General features: G+C 33.2%; 1 long non-coding RNA gene across 2 annotated transcripts in view; it reads right to left on the minus strand.

Moving 5' to 3' along the window:
* The window catches only part of LOC140608327 (uncharacterized), a 30,675-nt gene extending 11,573 nt beyond the window's left edge, over window positions 1–19,102 (minus strand). Inside the window, exons 1-3 of one of the 2 annotated variants that reach the window (XR_012010342.1) lie at window positions 18,790–19,102; window positions 17,150–17,227; window positions 4,916–5,029 (exon numbers count right to left, since the gene is read on the minus strand). This is a non-coding gene — a long non-coding RNA (uncharacterized lncRNA). The remainder of the gene's footprint in view (window positions 1–4,915; window positions 5,030–17,149; window positions 17,228–18,789) is intronic. The other variant, XR_012010343.1, reaches the window with a different exon arrangement.
* Between the last annotated feature and the right edge of the window lie 5,145 nt (window positions 19,103–24,247).

The following is a 24,247-nucleotide window of genomic DNA, read 5'->3' on the forward strand; positions in this document are numbered from 1 at the left end:
CTGAGGGCAAAGCCTGATGAGGGGTTCCATCTCACATCCTTGAGATCATGACCTGAGCAGAAACTGAGTCAGCTGCTTAACCAACTGAGCTACCCAGGTGCCCCTAAGGCTATACATACAAACAACCTTATACAAAACTTGAAATTCTTCATGAAAAAACAAAAAGTCTTTGTTTAACATGATTTGACCACTCCAAAGCCCTAACATTTTGGAATAATCAACCATAAAGCAAGAGCATAATAAATATCTAATAAAGTAAGAAGTCAATTAACAGTAAAGCAGCATTTTTCAAAATTATTAACCAGAGTTCTTTAGTTATAAGCACCAAAAATCAATTATGCATAATTAAATAATAAAAATCAAATTTTTGTAAGAGTTAGCAAGCAGTACACAACATTTCCTGAGAATTGGGAGAATGAATTTTAGAAATAGTTCAGAATCTAGGGTAACAAGCAATGGAAACTGCAGATAGCTAGGTAGATAGATAGATAGATAGGCAGACAGATAGTTTATATAGATATAATAATTTTGACAGTTTTCTTCTTAGCTCTGACATCAATCTGTTCATTTAAAATTTTAAATGATTAAGTTATTGTCTAACTTAGGTCACATCCCTTCATTTAGGTTAAGTGGGCATTTGTCATTTTTTCCTGCCCAGGATTTAATTGAGTCCTCAAATGGCACCCTGATTACTATTTGAAGTATTTTCTCTCTGCATTAAACATTGTCTTTAAACAAGGGCAACCCTAGATGATCTCCTATTAAAATGGCATGCTTAGCTGGTCAGACACCTTGCAGTACTTTGAATCATGAAGGAATGACAAAGAGGAGAAATCATGACTGTAGTCATGTATTACAGCAGAAAAATTTTTGAGTCATAAGAAATTTGGTCATTAAAAAGAACGGCTGATCTTCTCATACTATCAAATGACTTAAGAGCAAGAGAGTAACAAAAGACACACGTATTATATACTATACATATAAGTTAATGTGTATTTGTGCTTATATTTATATATTTATATTCGTTTACTTTGAGTAATTTATTTATTTATGGATTCCTAAATTTTGAAAAAACATGAACATGTTTTGGTCCAAAGGACTGCCATCTATTATTCGGTCCCTATTCCACCAAACCCATTTTATGTGCAACTTTTGGCTGCCTTTGCTTTTTTAATTTTTTCCACAGATTACACAATTATGAGATAGGATAATGACAAGTCCTTGGAGAAATGTGAACTAAAATGAACTCCTGAAGATGAAGCATTTGGGGTGGCTAACCAACAGTATTTCACTTAATAACATTTTATTTGTTTTTATTGAATCTCTTCAAATTTGCTGATCAATTAAGCAAAGCTTAAAAATAACTAAATATTTTCCTCACTCCATAATTATCAGAAAGAGTCAGATGAACCAAACCTAATAAGCTAAATATTTTTAACTGGGACATAAAGATACAGGGAATGATTGAAGAGCTAGGATACCATAAAGGGCATGCTAAGTCATGTGCTTTTACACTTTATAAAAGCTTCCCAGACATCTAACACTCCTTCAGTTCTATATTCCTAAACCTGGCTCTCAAAATTCCATGGACACTTGATATCCTCTCCTCCCAGTAATCTCTATAAATTTCCTTTTTGCACATTTTAGAAAGTGTCTATTTCTTGCTAAAAAAAAATATTTGTTTTGTAAACTACATATATGATTTAAATCTTGTATTCAAAATATATAAGTAACTTAAAACTCAACAATAAGAAAACAACATATCATCAAATAAAATATACAAATAGTAAATATGCATATGTAAAGAAGTTCAACACTGTGTATCATTAGAGAACTGCAAATAAAATGAATACCACTATATACCTATTATAATCACTGAAATCCAAAACACTGACAAGAGGAGCAAGAGGAACAATCATTATTTTGGTAATGGGAACACAAAATGATTTACCCACTTTGGAAGGCAGCTTGGCAAATTCTTTATAGATTTTAGCTATTGCTTAAAAAGCTAAATATAGACATTCCATAGGATCCAGTAATCCCGGTCCTTGGTATTTACCCAAACAAGTAAAACACTCATGTCTACACAAAAATCTACACAGGAATGTTTATAGTATTTTTATCCATAATTGAAAAAAATAAGTAGTTCCAAGATGTCCTCCAATAGGTGAATAAATAAACAATATGTGGTCTATTAATACAATGAATGGGTAGAGCACAGAGAATTTTCTATCAGTGAAACTGTTCTGTAAGATACTATAATAAACAATGCATGATATTGCACTTTAATTAAGACTTGTCTTATTTTTAAGATTTTATTTTTTATTCATAAGAGACACAGAGAAAGGCAGAGACATAGGCAGAGGAAGAAGCAGGTTCCCTGCAGGGAGGCTGATGCGGAACTCAATTCTGGGACTCTGGAATCATGACCTGAGCTGAAGGCAGATGCTCAACCACTGAGCCACCCAGGTGTCTCAAGGGCAGTCCTAATGTAAACTATGGACTTTAGTTAGTAATTATGAATCAATATTGATTCATCAATGGTATCAAATGTACCATACCAATGAGAACTGTCTGTACTTTCTGCTCAATTTTTCTGTAAACCTAAAACTGATCTAAAAGTAAAGTTTGGTTATTAAAATTATTATTGTTATTATTATTATTATTATTATTAATAAATAGTATTTGTAACCAATAGAGTTTAAGTAGGTTATCCCTATTTAGCCCAATAGGATCACAGTTTGCATACTAAGTGACACAATCAAAACAACATCTAAGAACTATAAAAGACACAAGATCAAATGATCACACTCATATGTGGAACTTAGGAAACAAAACATATGAGAATCAGGAAAGAGACAGAGAGAGGAAGATAGAGGCAAATGGAGAAACAGACTCAACTATAGAGAACAAACTGATGGTTACAGAGGTAGGGATTAAATAGACGATGGGAATTAAGGAAGGCACTTGTCTTGATGAGCACTGGGTGTGGTATGTAAGTAATGAATCACTAACTTGTACACCTGAAACTAACATTATATCTTGTGTTAACTGACTGGAATTTAAATAATAATAATAAAAAACCCTTTGTGTCTATGTTTGTAAATTTGCAGTGCCAGAATGAAGAGAGAGAACAATAACAGACTTTTATATCTAGAGAAAAGAAGATTCTCAAAGATAGCTTGTCTTGAGAAGTATGGGATTTAATGAGGTATGTTTTGCTAGTTCTTTTTGCACATGTATAAGACCACAAAAATGTTAAGACCATAAATCAGACCATGCTCACTAAGAGTCTAGAAGGTAGGCCAAAGTAAAAATCAAATAGTTGAAGTTAGAAAGTGTTGATAGTGAAGGAAATCAGAATATATCACTCCAAAATAGTCAACTTTGTCCAGTAATTATTTTGAATTAAAGGCACTTAAAATTCAGCAAATACAAAAGGAATGCTCTGACTCTCCTTTTGCTTCCTGAAAGCAAGAGATAAAACTCTTGTGAAAGGTATCCTGTCTGTAGTAGAAGGAAATAAAAACATTCTTAGCCTTAGCCTGTGATGGGGAATCTGCACAAACAAGTTCCCTCCCTTGTATTTACTTTCCCGCAGTTTACCACCATTGGAAGCCTGGAACTACTTTTTTTTATGGTTGTTACTGGTTTTTGTCCTGGTATTTCTCTATGAAATTATTGTTCTTTGTTGAAGATGCTACGCAAATTTAAATATTAAGCCACCATCTTAGTTACTTTTGGCCTCACACAATGTGTTTCCCCCACTCGATGTATACTACACATAAAAAAATTGCTTGCTTTTCTCTTGTTACTCTGCCATTTTATAAAGATTCCCAGCTGAAAACCTAAAATGGGAAGAAGCTCTGTCACCTTTACAGCTGCTTTCCTCATACTCATCCGCTTCCTACCTTCTTACCTCCGAAAAGGCATACATCCTCCTCTACTTAGTCATATTTTTGCCAAAGATAACCACGGTAGTGCTGTTCCCGTTGCCAGTGATTAGTTTATAAATGAAATGATCAAAATCTGGTCAAAGCGATACAAGGGGATTTCAGTTAGGGCGGATCCTAGGAAAAGAAAATTAATTGTGTAATGATTCACTCAGGTATACTGGAACTGTTTTGAAATGATTCTGTATTTTTGTGATATATTTTGAAATTGGGAAGTGCGATGTTTCCAGCTTTTGTCATATCTTGATGACTTTTTTTTTTAAGGCAGAAAATGTTGGTAAGGATGTGAAGAAATTGGAAATCTTGCATACTATTGTTGGGAATGGACAATGGTGCAGCCACTATGGAAAAAGATGTGACAATTCCTTTATAAAAAAAAAAAAATTAAAATAGGACTACCATATGATCCAGCAATTCGACTTCTGGGTATTTATCAAAAGAATTGAAATCAGGATTTCAACATGATATTATGATTCCCATGATCATTATAGCACTATTCATAATAGCTTAGATATAGAAACAACCACAACGTATATGGATACATGAATGGATAAAGAAATTGTGGTGTATACATACAATGGATTACTATTCAGCCTTTAAAAAGAAGGAAATTCTGTAATATGGAATGACAAGAATGAAACTTGAGGACGTTATGCCAAGTAAAATAAGCCAGCCACAGAAAGACATATAGAGTGTGATTCCACTTATATGAAGTAACTAAAATAGTAGAATTTATAGGCTCAAAGTAAAATGGTTATTACCAGGGACTGGGGAAAGGGGGGAAAAGGAAGATACCAATTAATGGGCATAAAGTTTCAGTTAAGCAACATGGCAACATTCTAGAAAGTTCTAAGTAATAAGCTAAGCAAGATGAATAAGTTCTAAACAACATTGTCTTATAGTCAACAACAAGAATGGTACACTTAAGGGATGCCTGGGTGGCTCAGTGGTTGAGCATCTACCTTCAGCTCAGGTAGTAATCCTGGGTTCCTGGAATTGAGTCAGGGAGCCTGCTTCTCCTTCTGCCTGAATCTCTGCCTCTCTTTTTGGATCTTTCATGAATAAACAAATAAAATCTAAAAAAAAAAAAAAAAATACACTTAAAATTTTGTTAATAAGGTGGATTTCATGTTCAGTATTGTTGTCACTATAAAATAATTATAAATATATAGATATTGGAGAAAATACCAATTGTCAACAAATTCTTTCAAATTTAGGAGGGAAAAGTCATTCCCACAGTTCATTTTATTATGTCAGTGTTACCCTGCTGCCAAAACTAAAAATATTGCAAGAAATGAAAACTGTTGATACACATCTATCATTAAGTTGACAGAAAAATTCTTAACAAAATAAGAAACAATTAATCTGGCAGTATAAAAAGGGATAAAATGCCTGCAGGGAGCCAGGTGCAGTACAGGTTCCCAGGACCCTGGAATCACAACCTGAGCCAAAGGCAGATGCTCAATCACTGAGCCATGCAGGTGCCCCCTTTCTAAATTTATTTTTTGTAATATATTTTAGAAGAAACATTCAAACTTCAGTTTGACCTAGGATATACTTACAAATTAAACATTTTTAAAGCTAGAACATGGCATTTTGCAATTCATGATCTAATACTCATTCCAGGATTTGGGATTTTCTTTGTCAATTAAATCAGGTCTTTTAGATTACATTTATAAATCCTTTTGTCTACAGCTAAAAGTCACTTTTCTTTTTAAGATGTCACAAGAATCCCTCATACACTTGACATCTATTGATCTCATCTACTTAATGGTTTTCTTTTCCACTATAAATCTATGTCCTGGTCTTATTTCAAAATGATAATGACTCTCTCAATTTTCTTTTATCATAAAAAGAATTAACTATGATGTTTTAACATTCAAGCTGGACAGAAGCATAATTAGAGATCATTTCAGCTACTCAAGTAAATTACCCTGTTTTTAACAGGAATATTGACAAACATTCCAGAAATAGCAATCAAATATTTAAGAATGGAACAATGTCCATTTAATATGGACTGGGAAGTCCTACCAGTGACACCATATATTATCTCATGCCTGTACCTTAGTCCACAAGGTCCTCCTCAAAAGTCTCAATACTTAACTATATATATAATTCTTACAACTTTCCAATATTTCTTCCCTCCTTATGAAGGAAGTGGGAAGTGAATATTATAATGAATTTTGACCCTGCTATTTGGTAGCTGGACCAAAATGTCTTCCTATGCAACTTGGGGATTTCAGAACCAAATAATGGATTTAGGAAAGTAGAACTTTCTGCAGTCATTGTAACAGAAGTTATTCCAAGGTCACTAGGAAGAAGCTAAGAAGCAAGTGATTTAAAATGGAGGAAATTCTGTAGAACTTTCCTTATTTATTGTTTAAATAGTTGTAGAACAAAACTTACATGGAGAGAAAAGTAAGATAGATAGGTGGGAAGGAGCTGCTGACCCAAACATGACTGCAAGCTCTCTTTCCAAATCCATCATGGTGATAAAGGTTAAAGGTACACAGCTAATTGGTGCCTGGTGGTTTGAAGACCATGTCAGTTTGGCAAAGTGTCTCCTTGCCATTATGCTACTATTTCCTTACACAGTAGGTCATAGTATTCAAAATAACAAAATATGTATAAAAAAAGAAGATGATAATTAAAACTAAGAAGGTTAATTCACATTCCAGAACACTGGTTGGTTTCCAAGTCATGGACAGTATCAATTGTCTTCCATCCATAAGATTGAAATGGAAGTAGAAGGTAAAGAGAGGGAAGATGAAATCACAGAAAAAAAAAATCAAATTTCATTAGTCATCAATAAATAAAATAAAATGAAAGTCATATTGCATGTACACATTTTTTCTAAAGTCATGACTAAAAGTATATTTGCAATCATTGAACATTAAAGTTTTTCTTAGAACAGCTTTTTAATGGGGCACATGGGTGGCTCAGTGGTTGAACATCTGCCTTCGGCTCAGAGCATGATCCTGGGGTCCTGGGATTGAGCTCCGCGTGAGGCTTCCTGAGCGGAGCCTGCCTCTCTCTCCGTGTCTCTCATGAATAAATAAATACAAATTGTAAAAAGTTTTTTAAAAAGGAACAGGTTTTAAAACACTATAATAAATAAATAAATAAATAAATAAATAAATAAATAAATAAATAAATAAATAAATAAAACTATTCTACTTATTCTTTTCTGTTCATAAAGAGAAAGGTTCTGACCTTGAAAATTTGTGTTTGATGCATTCATACTGAATTCTCATAGTGATGTCACCAGGGATCCATGATTTAAACATTTCAAAAAGGGCATCTGGATGGCTCAGTGGATCAGCTCAGGTCATGATCTCAGTGTCCTGGGATCAAGTCCCACGTCTGGCTCCCTGCTTAAAAAGGTAACTACTTCTCCCCCTTCTCCCTAATTATGCTCTCTCTCGCTAGCTCTCTCTTTCTCCCACAAATAAATAAAATCTTAAAAAATAATAATAAGTAATTCAAACATTTCCTACAGAATAATAAAAGTTTGTAAATAAAAAATCTGTAATTAATACTATCTTAGCCATTTAGACGTTTTTATGTGGATATATTAAGATATGATGTCTGAGATTCATATTTGTTCATTTGCTTTCTTGGCACTTGCATAACAATTTAACTGTAAACATTTCTCATATTTACAAATAGTTTGTTATTTGTATTTAACTTAAAATTGCATGTAATTTTTTAAATTTATTTTTTATTGGTGTTCAATTTACCAACATACAGAATAACCCCCAGTGCCCGTCACCTATTCACTCCCACCCCCCGCCCTCCTCCCCTTCTACCACCCCTAGTTCGTTTCCCACAGTTAGCAGTCTTTACGTTCTGTCTCCCTTTCTGATATTTCCCACACATTTCTTCTCCCTTCCCTTATTTTCCCTTTCACTATTATTTATATTCCCCAAATGAATGAGAACATATAATGTTTGTCCTTCTCCGACTGACTTACTTCACTCAGCATAATACCCTCCAGTTCCATCCACGTTGAAGCAAATGGTGGGTATTTGTCATTTCTAATGGCTGAGTAATATTCCATTGTATACATAGACCACATCTTCTTTATCCATTCATCTTTCGATGGACACCGAGGCTCCTTCCACAGTTTGGCTATTGTGGCCATTGCTGCTATAAACAATGGGGTGCAGGTCTCCCTGCGTTTCATTGTATCTGTATCTTTGGGGTAAATCCCCAACACTGCAATTGCTGGGTCGTAGGGCAGGTCTATTTTTAACTCTTTGAGGAACCTCCACAGAGTTTTCCAGAGTGGCTGCATCAGTTCACATTCCCACCAACAGTGTAAGAAGGTTTCCTTTTCTCTGCATCCTCTCCAACATTTGTGGTTTCCTGCCTTGTTAATTTTCCCCATTCTCACTGGTGTGAGGTGGCATCTCATTGTGGTTTTGATTTGTATTTCCCTGATGGCAAGTGATGCAGAGCATTTTCTCATGTGCATGTTGGTCATGTCTATGTCTTCCTCTGTGAGATTTCTCTTCATGTCTTTTGCCCATTTCATGATTGGATTGTTTGTTTCTTTGGTGTTGAGTTTAATAAGTTCTTTATAGATCTTGGAAACTAGCCCTTTATCTGATATGTCATTTGCAAATATCTTCTCCCATTCTGTAAAATTGCATGTAATTTTATAAGTTTGCTTAGATATGCTGGAGAAAAATAAATTCTGGAAGTCCTGGCAGCTGACAAATCTTATACCACATTATTATTTTTCTCTCTACTTGCCACATATAGTTTCTCTTTTCCAGAAAAAGATATACTTTACATAAAATATGCTTTAAGGGTTAATGCATTCTTAAAATCATTCAGTAATCATTTATTAATTATTTACCATATATTATCCACCATTGTAAATTCTAGGAATATGAACATACTTGCACTTTCATAGAGTTTATATTCAGAGACAGAAACTGATTCCAAGTAGAACAAAGATCAGCTAGATTTTTGTTTGTGTTTTCAAAATTGAACTGAATTTGAGATCTCTTGTGGCATCTGAAGTTCCACCATTAGAATAAAAAGAAATGATTTGCTAATAAGTGATCTCTGTGTCATTCTTAATTATACAAAATAGTACACAAAATTATTGTGAGAATTATAGTAAAATTTTCATAATCTTAACCATGGCATGCTTTTATATTGCCCTCACTGAGATTTGATATAGAAGCAGAAAAACAGGTGAAATGATTAAATCGGTTATCCATTAATAAATGGTCTAAATATTGCTTGACAAATTGCCATTACTGACATTGATAACAAGCTGACTTTTTTTGTAGAACTTAAGCATATTAGGGAATAAATTGACTAAATCAATAATTATTTTTTAAAAAACCTTGTAGGTGTCTTAGGTGACAGAAAGAGGGAAAACAATTTGAAATAAGAGCATATAATATGTACCTTTCAAAGTACCTTTCATAGAAACAGGAAATAACAGAGAAAACATTTGTGAAAAAGCGACTTTGAACCTGAACCCATAATGAGCTAGGGTTAGTTGTTAAAATTAAGGATTAATGGAATAATACTCAAGGTAAAGGAAACAAAGGGGAAGTTTGTTTGTTGCTTACCAGAAATTTAAAGCAGCAAGAGTACCCTTGAATTCACAATATGACAATAGATGTCCAAGGAGCAGACAATAGCCAGATAAAGATTTCTAGACTATATTAAGGTTTGTTTTTGTTTTGTTTTCTTTTTAGAATTTATCTTAAGTATAACAGCTGTCAAAGAGTACTGTAAAGCAGAGAATTGATCATTTTGTCTCTTTATCCAAAAAATATGTCATTGACTACTCTGTAAAACTTGATTAAAATTGAGAAAAGTGGACATATGAAAACAAATTGGGTGATTATTACAACAGTATAGGAAAAATATGATGAAAGCTTGAAGTAGTGGCAGTGGGAATAAATAGAAACTTCTAGATAAAAGGAAAGAGTAGGAAGGAGGTGGTACCTAGGTGGCTCAGTTCATGTTCCCAGGGTTCTGGGATTGAGCCCTGTATGGGGCTCCCTGCTCCAAGGGAAGCCTGCTTCTCCTTCTCCCTATGCCTGTCACTCCCCCTGCTTGTGTACTCTCTCTCCCTCTCTGTTAAAAAAATAAATAAATAAATCTCAAAAAAAAAAAAAAAAAAAAAAAAAGGAAGGAAGGAGTCAGGAGATGTAAGAGTGGCATATGGGGCTCTGGTTATATGCCACCATTGTCCCAGATAGGAAACTCTTAATAAGGATTTGAATAGATAAAAAACAAGTTCATCTTGACTGAATCTGAGTTGACTTCAAGATACCAAAAGAAGATCTGAAGTGTTTGCCTATATGGATTAAAAAAACAAACAAATAAACAAAAAAAAATCCCACAAATGGAACTAGCATTGATACTATCAATAGAAGGATTATAGATGGAATTTGAAAACATGGGAATGGTTAGGATTACCTAGATGAAGAGACACTAATGCTGAATCTAGAGACACAGAAAATTGTCAAGACTGGTTTAAGGAAGGTGGTAATGAAAAAAAAAAGTTAAAAAATGCAGCAATAGGAGATTAGTATGGTGACATGGAATTCAAAGAAAGAAATCCACGAACTTAAATGGATAGTCATAGTACTATCAGCTCTAGGCCACTCAGGCTCTCATCTCCTTGGCCAAACCTACTTTCCCTACTGGAGTGGGCCATGTAAGTCAGTCCTTACTATCTGAATGTGATTGCGGTTGTCACCACACTAGGGTTTGTAGAACATTAATTTCTTGTGTCCTTTGCTTCAGCAACACAGGAATTTCTCAGAGTGAAGTAAACAAAAACACACTTGGGCAGCCCGGTGGCTCAGCAGTTTAGCATCACCTCAGCCCAGGGTATTATCCTGGAGACCTGGGATCGAGTCCCATGTCGGGCTTCCTGCACGAAGCCTGCTTCTTCTCCCTCTGCCTGTATCTCTGCCTCTCTCTCTGTGTGTTTCTCATGAATAGATAAATAAAATCTTAAAAAAAAAAAAACACTAGCTCCAGATATGAGTTATTTAGAAGAAAGGTGTCAGTAAAGAAGGCAATGATCAATATTTTGGTGATGTAAGGATGACAGTTAGGATAACTGAAATTATAAGTACAACTGAATAGAATAAAGATGCAATTAAAGACAGTCTTTCAGAACATCAATGACTTCAGAGAAAATATAAACAAACTTGGGAACATTTTTGTTTGTTTCTCAGTGGATAGCCATTAGGTGAAATTACTTGAAGTGTCATGAAAATGAAATTACATAAAAAGTTCATGCCCTTATGTATCAATTCAAAACATAACATGTTTTGGCCTCCTTGAATGATATGAAGACATGTTCTATTTGTACCTTTTTATGCAAATGTATGTCATGATGGGTCATGATTATATGAAGTTTATCATATACTTAAAGAGGGAAACAAAGAAATAAAATTATCAGAGACTATCTTCCAAACTCAACTAAGAGTTGGTTGCCAGATTGATATTATTAATTCTTATATGGCACACAGTGGTACGCTCATTAAAACATTAGAAAAATGTTCACTTAATAGAGTTTTGTGGAAGAGAATGAAGTGTCCAAATCTGAAGATTGTACCACTATCCCATGAGATGGAACTGTCTAAATCGCTCACATACATATTTTGTGTGAAACAAGTAATAGGTACATGGAAAGCATCTTAACCACATTATGCAACCACAATTTCTATAGCCAAACACTGTCATTATCAAAGATAATGAGAAAATAAGGAGGAAAGTAATAGGCAGGGGACCTTGGTATTTGTATAATATGATACTACATACATAAAATGTGAACAACATGTACAGTGGCACACTTTTAACAATTTCAAAACCACAAGTTTTGAAATACTACCATTTCTGTCAACTGATATTGTTAACTGTATGACTTATAAAGCTTGAGGTGTTTTTCAGCAAAAGAGAGCAGATAAAAGTGTCAAAATCCTTCTGAAAATTAGATTTCAATTCCAAGATTATCAAGGATTTTAAATTTCATAAAAATGAAGAATGATATTTGATAAAACTATAAATTTATCTTATGTTTATTTAAACTTCATCTGTGTTTTTTCACATGGCCATTTTGACATAAAGTGACATAAGGTGATCGTTTCTTTTTTTAAAAAGATTTATTTATTTATTTACTCATGAGAGACACAGGCAGAGGGAGAAGCACTCTCCACGCAGGGAGCCTGATGCGGGACTCGATCCTGAGACCCCAGGATCACGCTCCAGGCTAAAGGCAGATGCTCAACCGCTGAGCCGCCCAGGAGTCCCAAGGTGATTGTTTCTAATAAAAAATAAATATTCTAGGGAAAAAAAAAAACTAGTATTCTTTACTTAATATTCTAAGCAGAGTGTCATATCCTGGTGCATTTCATATTAACCTGATATCTCCAAAAATTCTCTTAGGGCTAGGGTTCTTTTACATCATGAAAGAAAAAAAATTATATATAAATATATGTATATACATTATATATATGTGTATATATTACTGTTTTGCATAGCTGCCTAGAGGACTTTGTAACTTCAATTTCTAGGTGGAGAATTGTTTTCCCTTTTCCTAATTTTGGTCCTCCAGATTACAGTCCCCCCTATCTACACATTTTCAAAGATATCCTCACATGCATCGCTTATATCCAGTAATTACCAATGATAATCAAGTGTCCTTTTACTGCTAGATTCCCTATCATTTTTTTCTACTAACATCATTAAATTCTCCTTTTCCCTTATCTAGTTTAAACAGTTTCACTTTACAGATTATAAGTAGTATTTGTAAATCTGCATATTATTTTCAAGAAACTGCCATTAATTTAAAAAATGCATTTAATTGTAAAACTGATTAGTAGATGGCTGTGTATCAATTGAATTAATAGCTTTCAATATGTTTAGGACTACCTGGTGGGATGTTGGATTGTTTTAGAATGTAATTTCTGACTCCTTGCTAATATGGACATATATTGCTTAAAATCTGATCAATAGTTATTTCTTATATTCCATTTTTGTGTCTCTTGAATAGACCTGTATTTTAAAATAAGTAATTCTTATAATTTTATAAAGAAACTATAATATACAACATCAAAAAAATTAATTGCAGTGTCATAATTCAAATTTCTACAAATATACTTAAATATTTGACAGGAGTTTCTTATATCCAATCTGTAGACCGTTATGATGGTGAGGCATTCTTATAGTGGTAAGTGATATGGACCCTCAGAATTGCATACTGTCTCATATATCTTTGCTAACTTCCACTGTGTATGTATGGTTAATTTGTTCTCTCCTGAAAATGTGTGCCTACAGATGAAATCTGTGGCCCATGAAATCCTTTTACCTTAGTCAGAACCTAGGGATTTTCCCAGGTCAACATTCACCGATGCTGTCACTGGTAGCAAAGTTTCACCATAAGCCGATGGCTCAATTTCTAGCCCTTAACTATTAGGTCAGTATGTTTCATTCTGGTTAACTGCTTGGGAAGCCTGTCAGTAAAAACAGATTATTAATCTTTGCCTAGGGTCTATGGAAACTTCTCCCACACCACACATTTGCCAACAGAGAGGAGCAGGAACTCAGAAACTCTTTAAACATCATATAACCTCCTTTTCTTATATCTGCCCCTATTTGATAAAGGAATCCAAGCTGATCTGATCTCTGTGATTTTCAAATACAGAACAGAGCACATGTCTTGTCTGCATTTGACTTGCTTCCAAAAATCTGTAAACTTTTGTACAAAAGGGTTCTGTACAAAAGGGTAAAGCCAGGACATGTATCTCACTAGCTGCTTCCTTTAACCTTTCACTTTTTCTTCTCCCTTTTCACTATGAACCTTTAAAAAAAAAAAAAAGTGGCTTCTTTTACTTCCCCTTCCTGAACTCAAGCTCATCCTCCATCTTTTTTCTTTAGGAGTTAATATATACTCCCCTATCTTTCCTATGCCTCAAATAGTGAAATAATTGCTAGGAAAAGTAAAAGATTTGGGAGCAAATGGAAAACAAAATAAAACCTAGCTTTGTTTTTAAATTATAGAAATCATCAATCAATCAATCAATCATAAATATTATCTCCATTACACGACACTCCCTTTCTCTGGAAACATAATCTTCTAGAGTAATGACCAAGGCCTACATAATCTAGTATAAAACAAGCACTTCAAAAAATTGATGAAGTAGTTGGGACAAATTAAAAATAAGACAAATATACAACCATACAGTGATTATGTTGTTTTTATATTTTTCAAAGAATAATTTTCAAATATTATTCACTGTAGTTTATTTATTTATTTGTTCATCAGAAATCACTATTATTTCCTCACTGGCGATACATATTTTATTTTTAAATAAAAGCTTGTTTATTTTTTCAGGCTGGATAAATATTTCACAGAAACATTTGGCATTGTTTAGCAACTTTAGCAACTTATAACCCTAAAAAAGTTAACAACAAAATAAGTCACTCAAGGTAACGTAATTTAATAATAATCTGACAAGAAATAAATTATCTTTGTGGATAGACATAAGAGCACAAAAAAGCATGCTTTTCTTTTTTCTGATTGAAATTTCATTCCATGCCAAAAAATTACTACATTATAATTTGTGGGGGTGTTTATCTAAGAGAAGCATAAGATATACTTGAAAGATACCTCTGCTCTTTTTAAATAATTTGATAGTAGATTATGCAATTAAAATTTAAGCTTCACAAGTGAATCTTCCATGCATCACATTAAAATTGATATTTTGACAATATAAAGGCTTATCCCCATTTTATAGTCAGTTAATAAAAATTTGAGAACTTGCCAAGGCCAAGATTTTGGCTTTTTCAAGGAGATAAATGTCTTAATAAAACTCCCTTTCATCTTTATTTAGTTTAGAATGCATCCCTGGTACTTCATCTGAATGCAGACTTTTGCATAACAGTAATAACTGTCTATAAAGTCTAATTTCTTATATCCCTACACTACACTAGTTGCTGTAACCAGTGATAATTAAGCAATGACTTTAAAACCATATAATTTGAAATTGAATATTAAAGAAATGGACAAAAGAGTGAGTTAAATATCAATTCTTTAAAATTACTGTGCTAAAAAAATAAAAACAAATAAAATCACTGTGCTAATAATGTCTCCATTTTACGAATTAGCTGTAATGATCCATTTAAATGTACAAATAGATTACTGGCTAGAATCATGTAGACATATATATAGCTTTTAAATTCAACCATGTTTTAAAATACTAAATTATTTTGTGTGCTTTCATGGCTAACAGCATGGGCACAGAATGTTGCAGGAATATTTTTTTACAGGATGCCTGGGTGGCTCAGTGGTTAAGCATCTGCCTTCAGCCCAGGGAGTGATCCTGGAGTCCTGGGATCGAGTCCCACATCTGGGCTCTCTGCATGGGGCCTGCTTCTCACTCTGCCTGTGTCTCTGCCTTTATCTCTCTCTGTGTCGCTCATGAATAAATAAATAAAATATTAAAAAAAAGAAATACTTTTTTACTACCCTCAATTAGTTAAATGATTACACACACACACACTGGAATATTACTCAGTCATAAAAAAAAAACAACAATGAAATCTTGCCCTTTGCAAGCAAGTGTATGCAACTAGAAAGTATTATGCTAAGTGAAACAAGTCAGTCAGAGAAAGACAAATACCATATGATTTCAGTAATATGTGGAATTCAAGAAACAAACCAAATGAACCAAGAAACAGATTCAACTATAGAGAAAAGAACTGGTGGTTACCAGAGAGGAGGTGGTGGGAGGATAGGTAAAACAGGTAATGGGGATTGAGGTGTATACTTGCTGTGATGAGCACCAAAGAAATGTTGAATCACTACATTGTGCACCTGAAATTAATATTACACCATATGTTGACTAAATGAAATTTAAATAAAACTTTAAAATAAGATATAATTCTGGTTTCACTTGCCTATAAAAAAATACCTCATTTTTTTAAAGATTTTATTTATTTATTCATGAGAGACACAGAGAGAGAGGCAGAGACACAGGCAGAGGGAGAAGCAGCAGGCTCCATGCAGGGAGCCTGATGTGGGACTCGATTCCCAGTCTCCTGGATCACACCTTGGGCTGAGGATGGCGTTAAACCACTGAGCCACCTGGGCTGCCCCAAAATACCTCATTTATTTTACTTCTCTATTTGTACATTTAAAAAAAAATTACACTATGTACAAATTGTAAAATTGCTGTTAAATATTATTGTTAAAATATCATTTACTATTGCTCTGTACTTTCTTGCTAGGAGTAAAGAAAATTTGCTCCATGTTGCTCCAAAACTAATTGACAAAAAAAAAATGCCTTTAATATCTGATGATGTTTAATAAAGTGGATTTTTCAACTAGACTATAAATTTAGGTTACTCTCAGGCTACTGTTTCCCCTCTTCTAATATTGAAATTGTGAATAAATTATATTTTAGTATCCTATCAAGTTTTAACTGTCAGATTTCACATTTCTAATATATACTCAAACTTCTGCTTAGAGCTGAAATACCTCTTTCCCTAGTTAAATGCTGCCCTCTAAAGATGATCTCAAATCATTTTCAACTGGAAATCAATTTTTTTAAATGTTGTTGTCTTCTTCATGTAACAGGTTATTTTCTAATTTGAACATAGGCTTATATATAGAATTACATATTTTTGAATAAAAATCAGTCTCTACTGGTTTAAAAATGTATTTCTAATAAATAGTTTAGTTATTAGCATAATACAGTATTTTATTTCACTTAACATAATAGAATATCTTTCTTGAGGAATGATTAGAATGAATTGAGTGAATCATTAATAGTATGATTTAAAAGAATTAACAGTTTATTATATATGCTAGATATGATATATGTAAATATTTTTAAATATACATTTTGTGATGTTAGCTTTGAAAAATCCAATAAATATAGAAAAATAGACATAGAATGGCTAAAATTAACAAGCCAGGAAACAACTATTGTTGGCGAGGATGCAGAGAAATGTGAACCCTCTTAAACTGTTGGTGAGAATGAAGCTGATGCAGCCAGTCTGGAAACCAGTATGGAGGTTTCTCAAAAAGTTAAAAACAGAACTAAAAAAAAACAAAAACAAAAACAAAAGCAAAAAAACAAACAAACCAAAAAAAGAACACAGAACTACCCTATGACCCAACAATTGCACTACTGGGTACTTACCCCAAAGATATAAATGTAGTGATCCAAAAGGGTACCTGCACCCTAATGTTTATAGCAGCAATGTCCACAATAGTCAAACTAAAGAAAGAACCCAAATATCTATCAACAGACGAATAGAAAAAAAAAAAGATGTAATATATATATATATATACACACACACATATACTATATACACTATATTTATACTATATATAGAGAATTATGAAACTACTTTTGGCATTATAGTGAATATAAAGTGGCATATATTCATTGTTTAAGAAATCTATTAGACAGTTTTAATTGGGAGATATGTTATCAAGTAAAAACTACAGGAGTTAATTTCACAAAGGATTTTGTTTAGGGACACTGTGAATTATTTAAAGAAAAAGAACTCTATTTTACACTTTTTAAAATGCTGACTTATGGGGTGCCTGGGTGGTGCAGTTGGTTGATCATCTGACTCTTGATTTTGGTTCAGATCATGATCTCAGGATTGAGAGATCCACTGAGCTCTAAACTGAGCATGGATCCTCCTTAGGATTCTCTCTCCCTCTCTCTCTTTCTCTCCGCCTGCTCTCTCTCTCTCATAAATAAATAAATAGTTTAAAAATGCCAATTTATGGAATAATACCCTTAATTGAAACATGCGATAGCATGCTGCTTTGATCAATTATAATTCATACTCTTTAAGGTCTGAGTTTAATTTTTAGTAGACATTTTCAAATAAGATGGCATTTTTTGTACTTTAATACTCAGTTTCAAGAAAATTAATTGGATTTTTCAACTTTTGAATATTATGAAAAAAACTTCTATATTTTTAACTGATGAGTAATTTCCACTATTCAAGGTACTACTCACAAAATGTATAAAAAGCTAGGGACTTACGAGACTGATTTGTTTGTTTGTTTTTATAAGTTCTTGTAGATTGTGTAGCTTTTTTTAAAGATCTTATTTATTTATTCATGAGAGACACACACAGAGAGAGAAATATTCTATACAAACTTATATAGTTAAACTCTTAAAACAACTCAATTTCATTATACCTCTGTGTGTGTATTTCTGACAAAGGTAGAAATAGTATAAGTAGTTTAGTGGGCTTGGACTTTATGATAACATTTAATAATAAAAGTTAACTAAAAATATATTCTGAGATCAAACAAAATGTGAGGAAAAAAATCAATGTATCAATCTGTTATACAATTTTGCTTTCATTTAAATATTTTGATTATCATGAAATAAGTTAATAAAGTTCCTTCCTCTCTGCCTCTCTTTCTCTTTTTTCATTCTGTCCTCTAGTTTGTATAACAAACACTACTATTGAAAAAATAAATCATATCCATAAAACCTAGTGTAACTTTATGATTATTCAGTGTCCATGTACAGCTATGAATTGATAAAATGCATAATAATCTATTGGTTTCAAAATCTTCCAACAAATGTTTTGAAATATATAACATGTATTTGCTCAATAGTTTAGAATTTATAGCACACCAAGTATACGTTACTCATTTTGTTTTCCCAATAGTATGTGTGCTAGATACTATTGTCATCTCCATATTTTAAGTGCAAGAACAAATATATAAAATGTCTAAGTGATTTGTTAACACTTATTAGCAGTAAAAATAAAGAAATCAATTAAACAATAACAAAAATCCACTTACTTTCTTCAACTTTCCACAGAGGAAATGGTAATTATTTTTCTCATATATTAAAATGCATAGATTTTTATGAATTTTTTTTATTTTTTGATTTTTATGAATTTTATAAAAATTAGCAATTCAAAAATTATTCAGTTTGCATATAAGCTGGACACATTAAGTGTACTTCAGGTATTCCTGTATGAAAAAGCCCAATTCTTCTCTCACTTGGAATTCTTAGCCAAGAGACATTTTATTAGAAAAGTAAAGTATAAGGTTATTCTCCTCACTCTATGAAGAAGATTAAATAGCTACTGTATGAAAGCATTAGGGATGAGATTACTTTAAGATCCAAAAAAGAACCTCAGACAGCTCATAATAGATTGGTTCTAAACCTAAGTAGGCAGGAAGCTAAAAACAAACTCAAGATTGATTTAGTTGTAGAACTAGCTGCAAGATAAGAACAAGACAATAATACTAATTTTTCTAAAGGTTGGCAAGAGGTTATAAGTGTTTTGTACATTACTGAATACTGATCAATTTTTATTTGTTTATAAAAAGAGAGTTCAGAAAGCAAATAGTAATAAAATTGTTTGGATTACTGAAATAATTTTATAGATAATACATCCTTGTGCATGGCTTCAAAATTTAAATTTCTTTGAATACATCAAACTTAATAAGATAATTTGATGTTATAGATTTTATTTTTTAAAAGATTATATTTATTTATTTATTCGTGAGAGACACAGAGAGAGAGAGAGAATGAGAGAGAGGCAGGGACACAGGCAGAGGGAGAAGCAGGCTCCATGCAGGGACCCTGATGTGGGACTCGATCCTAGGTCTCCAGGATCAGGCCCTGGGCTGAAGGTGGCATTAAACTGCTGAGCCACCTGGGCTGCCCATATGTTTTAATTATAATAATCAATAGCTAGTCTTTCAGAAGGAAATACACACTGCCTTCAATGAAAACCTGACAATATTATTACAAAAAAGCCATAACCATTATCTTAAAGACATTTATTCTGCATGAATTTCTTTAAATATATTTCTTCAAATGACGTATATTTCTACTAAGAGTCTAGGATATGTTAAATACAAAGTAGTGTCAAAAAACAGAAGGCAAAATATGTTTTGTTTTCCTCATAGAGAAAATACTTGTAAAACACATACTTGATAAGAAGCCCTATACATCAATAATAGTAAGATTAACAACAGAATAAAAAAATAAAGGCATCTCGGTTGCTCAATTAAGCATCTGCCTTTGGCTCAATTCAGGATTCTGGGGTCCTGGGATCAAGACCCTGCTGAGCAGAGAGCATGCTTCTTCCTCTCCCTCTGCCATGGTCCCACCCACCCCTTGCTTATGCCCACTCACTCTCTCATGCTCTCTCTTTCAAATAGATAATAAAATCCTTAAAAATAAATACATAAATAAGTGGACAAAACATTTTACTGATGAAGATATGTAAATAGTTAATGGGAACATGAAAAGATACTCAAAATCATTAGTTAATGGGGAAATGAAAGTCAAAAACTACAATAAGATCATTTTCTACCTATTAGAATGGCTATAATTAAAATACTGGTTAGGATATAAGAAGATGGGAACCATCATACACTGGTGATGAGAATTTAAAATGGTGTAGCCTCTTTGCAAAATAGTTTTGTGAAGAATCAAGCATATAAATACCATAAAACCCAGAAATTCCAATTCTATGTATAAATTTCAGAGGAATTTAAACACATGTGCACATAGTTGTGTACATGGATGTTTATAAAAGCATTATTCATAGTAGCCAAAAAATGGAAACAACCTAAAGTTTCATTAATTGGTAACTGGATATACAAACTGCAGTATATATATACAATAGAATATTATTTAGCAATAAAACAGCATGAGCTACAGATGGATAGTACCTCATGGAAGAACTTCAAAAACATCACATGGAATGAAAAGGTTAGGTATATGAGTCCTATGATATAATACCATATTATATGAACTGTCCAGAAAAGTCAAACTTACAAACAGAAATTAGATCAATAGTTTCCTGAGGCTGGGCTGGAAATTGAGTGTGATTCTACATAGATATGAGAAATCTTATTCTCATATCTATGCAATGAAAATCTTTCTTATGCGATGAAAATGTTCTAAAACTGATTTGTGGTCATGGTTTCACTGTTCAGCAAAGTTACTGAAATCATCAACGTGAACATTTAATGTGAGTGAATATTATTATATGCAAATGCACCTCAAAAATTGTCTTGTGAAAAAGAAAAAAGGCAATGGTGTCCAGTTTAAAGATATAGAAATGCCTCCTATAATACAGTAGCCATTAGACTTATACGGCTGTTTAAGTTTAAACTAATTTAAATACAATGAAATTAAAAATTAGGTTTTTTGGTTGTACTATCAGATATCAAGTGCTCAACTGCCATAAGTGGGTAGCAACTATACTAGAGACAGCAAATGTAAGATATTTCCATAACTAAAGAAATACCTTGTGGCGATTGCTGTTAAAAAATCAACAAGATAATGGTGAGTTAGTGAGAAGTGCTGATGCAAGACACAGTCTGAAGATAGAATATGTGAATTATTGTTTATAGGCATAAGACCAAAGGAGATTCAAGCAAGACTCAAGGTTTTGGCTGAAGGTAAAAACACCACAGAATTGCTAAGAACATGATTTTAATGGCACTGATAAACTGACATGAAAATAAAGAATCACTGAATCCCAAATTGAAATGAAATAAAATTAAGAAAATGTCATATAATTCAATCTGAAAGCTAGTTTTTAAATAGAGGGTGTCTATGACATCTTGAGACCACAAACTTCTGCTATAATAGATGAATGGTACTGGTGTAGGAATGAGGTAGAAGCAGATGCAGCTAGGCAGAAAATAATAAGGGAAAGGCCCCAGAGACAGGCTCCTACGCCATCCCAAGAAAACAGATAAGACAGTAAAAACAGAAAAAATAAACCTGGCTCCCTAGTTCCAAAATGTTAGGGGATATCCCCCTTTAACAGTTATTAAGTAATCACAGAAACTCACCAGACTACAAAGAAATATGTCATTAAGGTGTTATCAATAGTTCCTTTTCAAACGAAGACAGCACAAGAATCTCAAGGCCATGATCGGTTCACAGAAATCCCAGATGTAGAGAAATATTACGGAAGAGATATTAACCAGAGAGAAAGGAACACCTTGTTTGGGCTCATGATATTTACAAAAACATTTTGTTTGTTATTATGATAGTTACAAGTTGACCTTGTTTGTTCTAAAGATCCACCCTGATAATGACAAGATATTTACCAAGTTCCCTGGTCAGTTTCCTATAAAAGATAGACCATAAAAGCCCTCAGTGGCAACCCTTTCCGGACTCCTCTCCCTTTTGAGAGTGTTTTCTGTACCTCTGCTTACTAAACTTCTATCACTTTGCTCATTCTTTGTTGTCTGCAAGATTCATTCTTCGAGTCTGTGAAACAAGAACCAAGCTCTCCTTTATCAGTATAAGGGAAAAAAGAGTAAACGCAGTCTTCCCAAGTGGGTAATCCAATAAAATACCAGAGCAAAAGCCTGGCTTTCAACTCTATAATCTGTCAATGTAAAAACAAATGGTTAAAACCAACCAACAAGGGCAGCCACCGGTGGTGCAGCGGCTTAGCACCGCCTGCAGCCTGGGGTGTGATTTTGGAGACCTAGGGTCGAATCCCATGTTGGGCTCCCTGCATGGAGCCTGTTTATTCTTCTGCCTGTGACTCTGCCTCTCTCTCTCTCTCTGAATAAATAAACAAATAAAATCTCAAAAAAAAAAAAAGCAAACTAGCAAACAAACAGATAAAAACCTCTGAATAAAATAATGGCAAAAGTTTTTGTATTGCCTTTAGTGCTGAGGGGGTGGGGCAGAAACATAAATTAAAAGCAACAAACAAACATTCCTGCTAACAACTGATGAACACAAAATCAGGCTTCACACATTTTTCAGGTTTTCAGAGTGGATGTGAGATTCCAAAACATACAAGTAGAATATTTAATTTTATTTGGTTTTGTGTTGGTAGCACTCCCACCTTTTCCTTGTAAAAGCAAACACACTTCCCACCTATAGAAACTAAGATTTTACTCAGCCTTCAATAAATTACTCCAGGAAAATTTTCATAAAGTTAAGTTCTAAAACCCCCAAGAAATCAAGGCCACAGGAGTAAAACTTAGGAAAAATAAAGGTGGGACATACAGGAAGACCATTGGTACTTTTAGATATTGGAGTTATCAGCAGAAAACACAAAATGACAATGTTTTATACATTTAAGAAGAAACAAGAAGCTAAAATATATAAATTAGGAATCAAAGACTATAGGAGAACATATAACTTACAGAAATAAAATATGCAATAACTAATTAAAATTAACTGAAGATTTTGCACATCAGAAGATATAATTAGTTAGCTAAAGTTAAAACTGTAGAAATTATGCAGAATACATGACAAAAAGAAAATGAGATTTAAAATATAAGTTTAAAGGTCAGTGATGAAAAGAAAATCCAGTAAATTACAATTAAAATAAACAACACACATTTATACACACACATACACAGGCATACTGGTGCATACACAGACCTGGATACATTCCAGTTTAATTCAGAACCCCAAAGAAAGAGAAAATAGAGATTATCTTCAGATCAGTGGCAATTACACATATAGCTGAGTTATCAAAAGCAACAAGGGAAGACAGAACATAAGTGTTGTCACAATAAAGCTGCTGATAAGTAACTGAATACCTAATAAAAATACAAAATAAAACTCAGTCAATTTTGATGGAGAAATGGACTCACTTTCAAACAAAAATAGAGAACTGACCACTAAAAGTAAAGTACTCTATAGGAACTTTGAACTAAATGAAATTCTCAAGAATATGCTTCAGACAGAAAGAAAATTATTTCAGATGGAATGCTTAGGAGGTAAAAAAGAATTGAGAGCACTTGTATTGGTAAGAATGTTGGAGACATTAAGCAGAGTCATTGTTTCAAATAATATAGTAATAAAGTATATCTGTTAAAAAATACCAGAGTAGACCTACAATGGTTTTCAAAAATAGTATGTTTATTTAGGTGAGGGTGATAGTAACCAAATATTCTAAGATCTTTGTGTTTCAGAGCAATCAGCAGTACAAATTCACATTACTATAGATACCACAGTACCAATTCATGCACGTTTTAGGCAGAGCGCTATTTGTCCACCAAAATATATTTTTTCATGGGATGCCTGAGTGGCTCAGTGGTTGAGTGTCTGCCTTCTGTTCAGGGCATGATCCCAGGGCCCTGGGATTGAGTTCCACATCAGGCTCCCTACAGGGAGCCTGCTTCTCCCCCTGCCTATGTCTCTGCCTCTCTCTGTGTCACTCATGAATAAATAAATAAAATCATAAAAATATATTTTTTTATTTCAATAGGAATACAAAAAAATTACTTGTCAATCTGAAATATCAAA

Source organism: Canis lupus, chromosome 17 (genome assembly GCF_048164855.1).
Source record: "Canis lupus baileyi chromosome 17, mCanLup2.hap1, whole genome shotgun sequence".
NCBI lineage: Eukaryota > Metazoa > Chordata > Mammalia > Carnivora > Canidae > Canis > Canis lupus.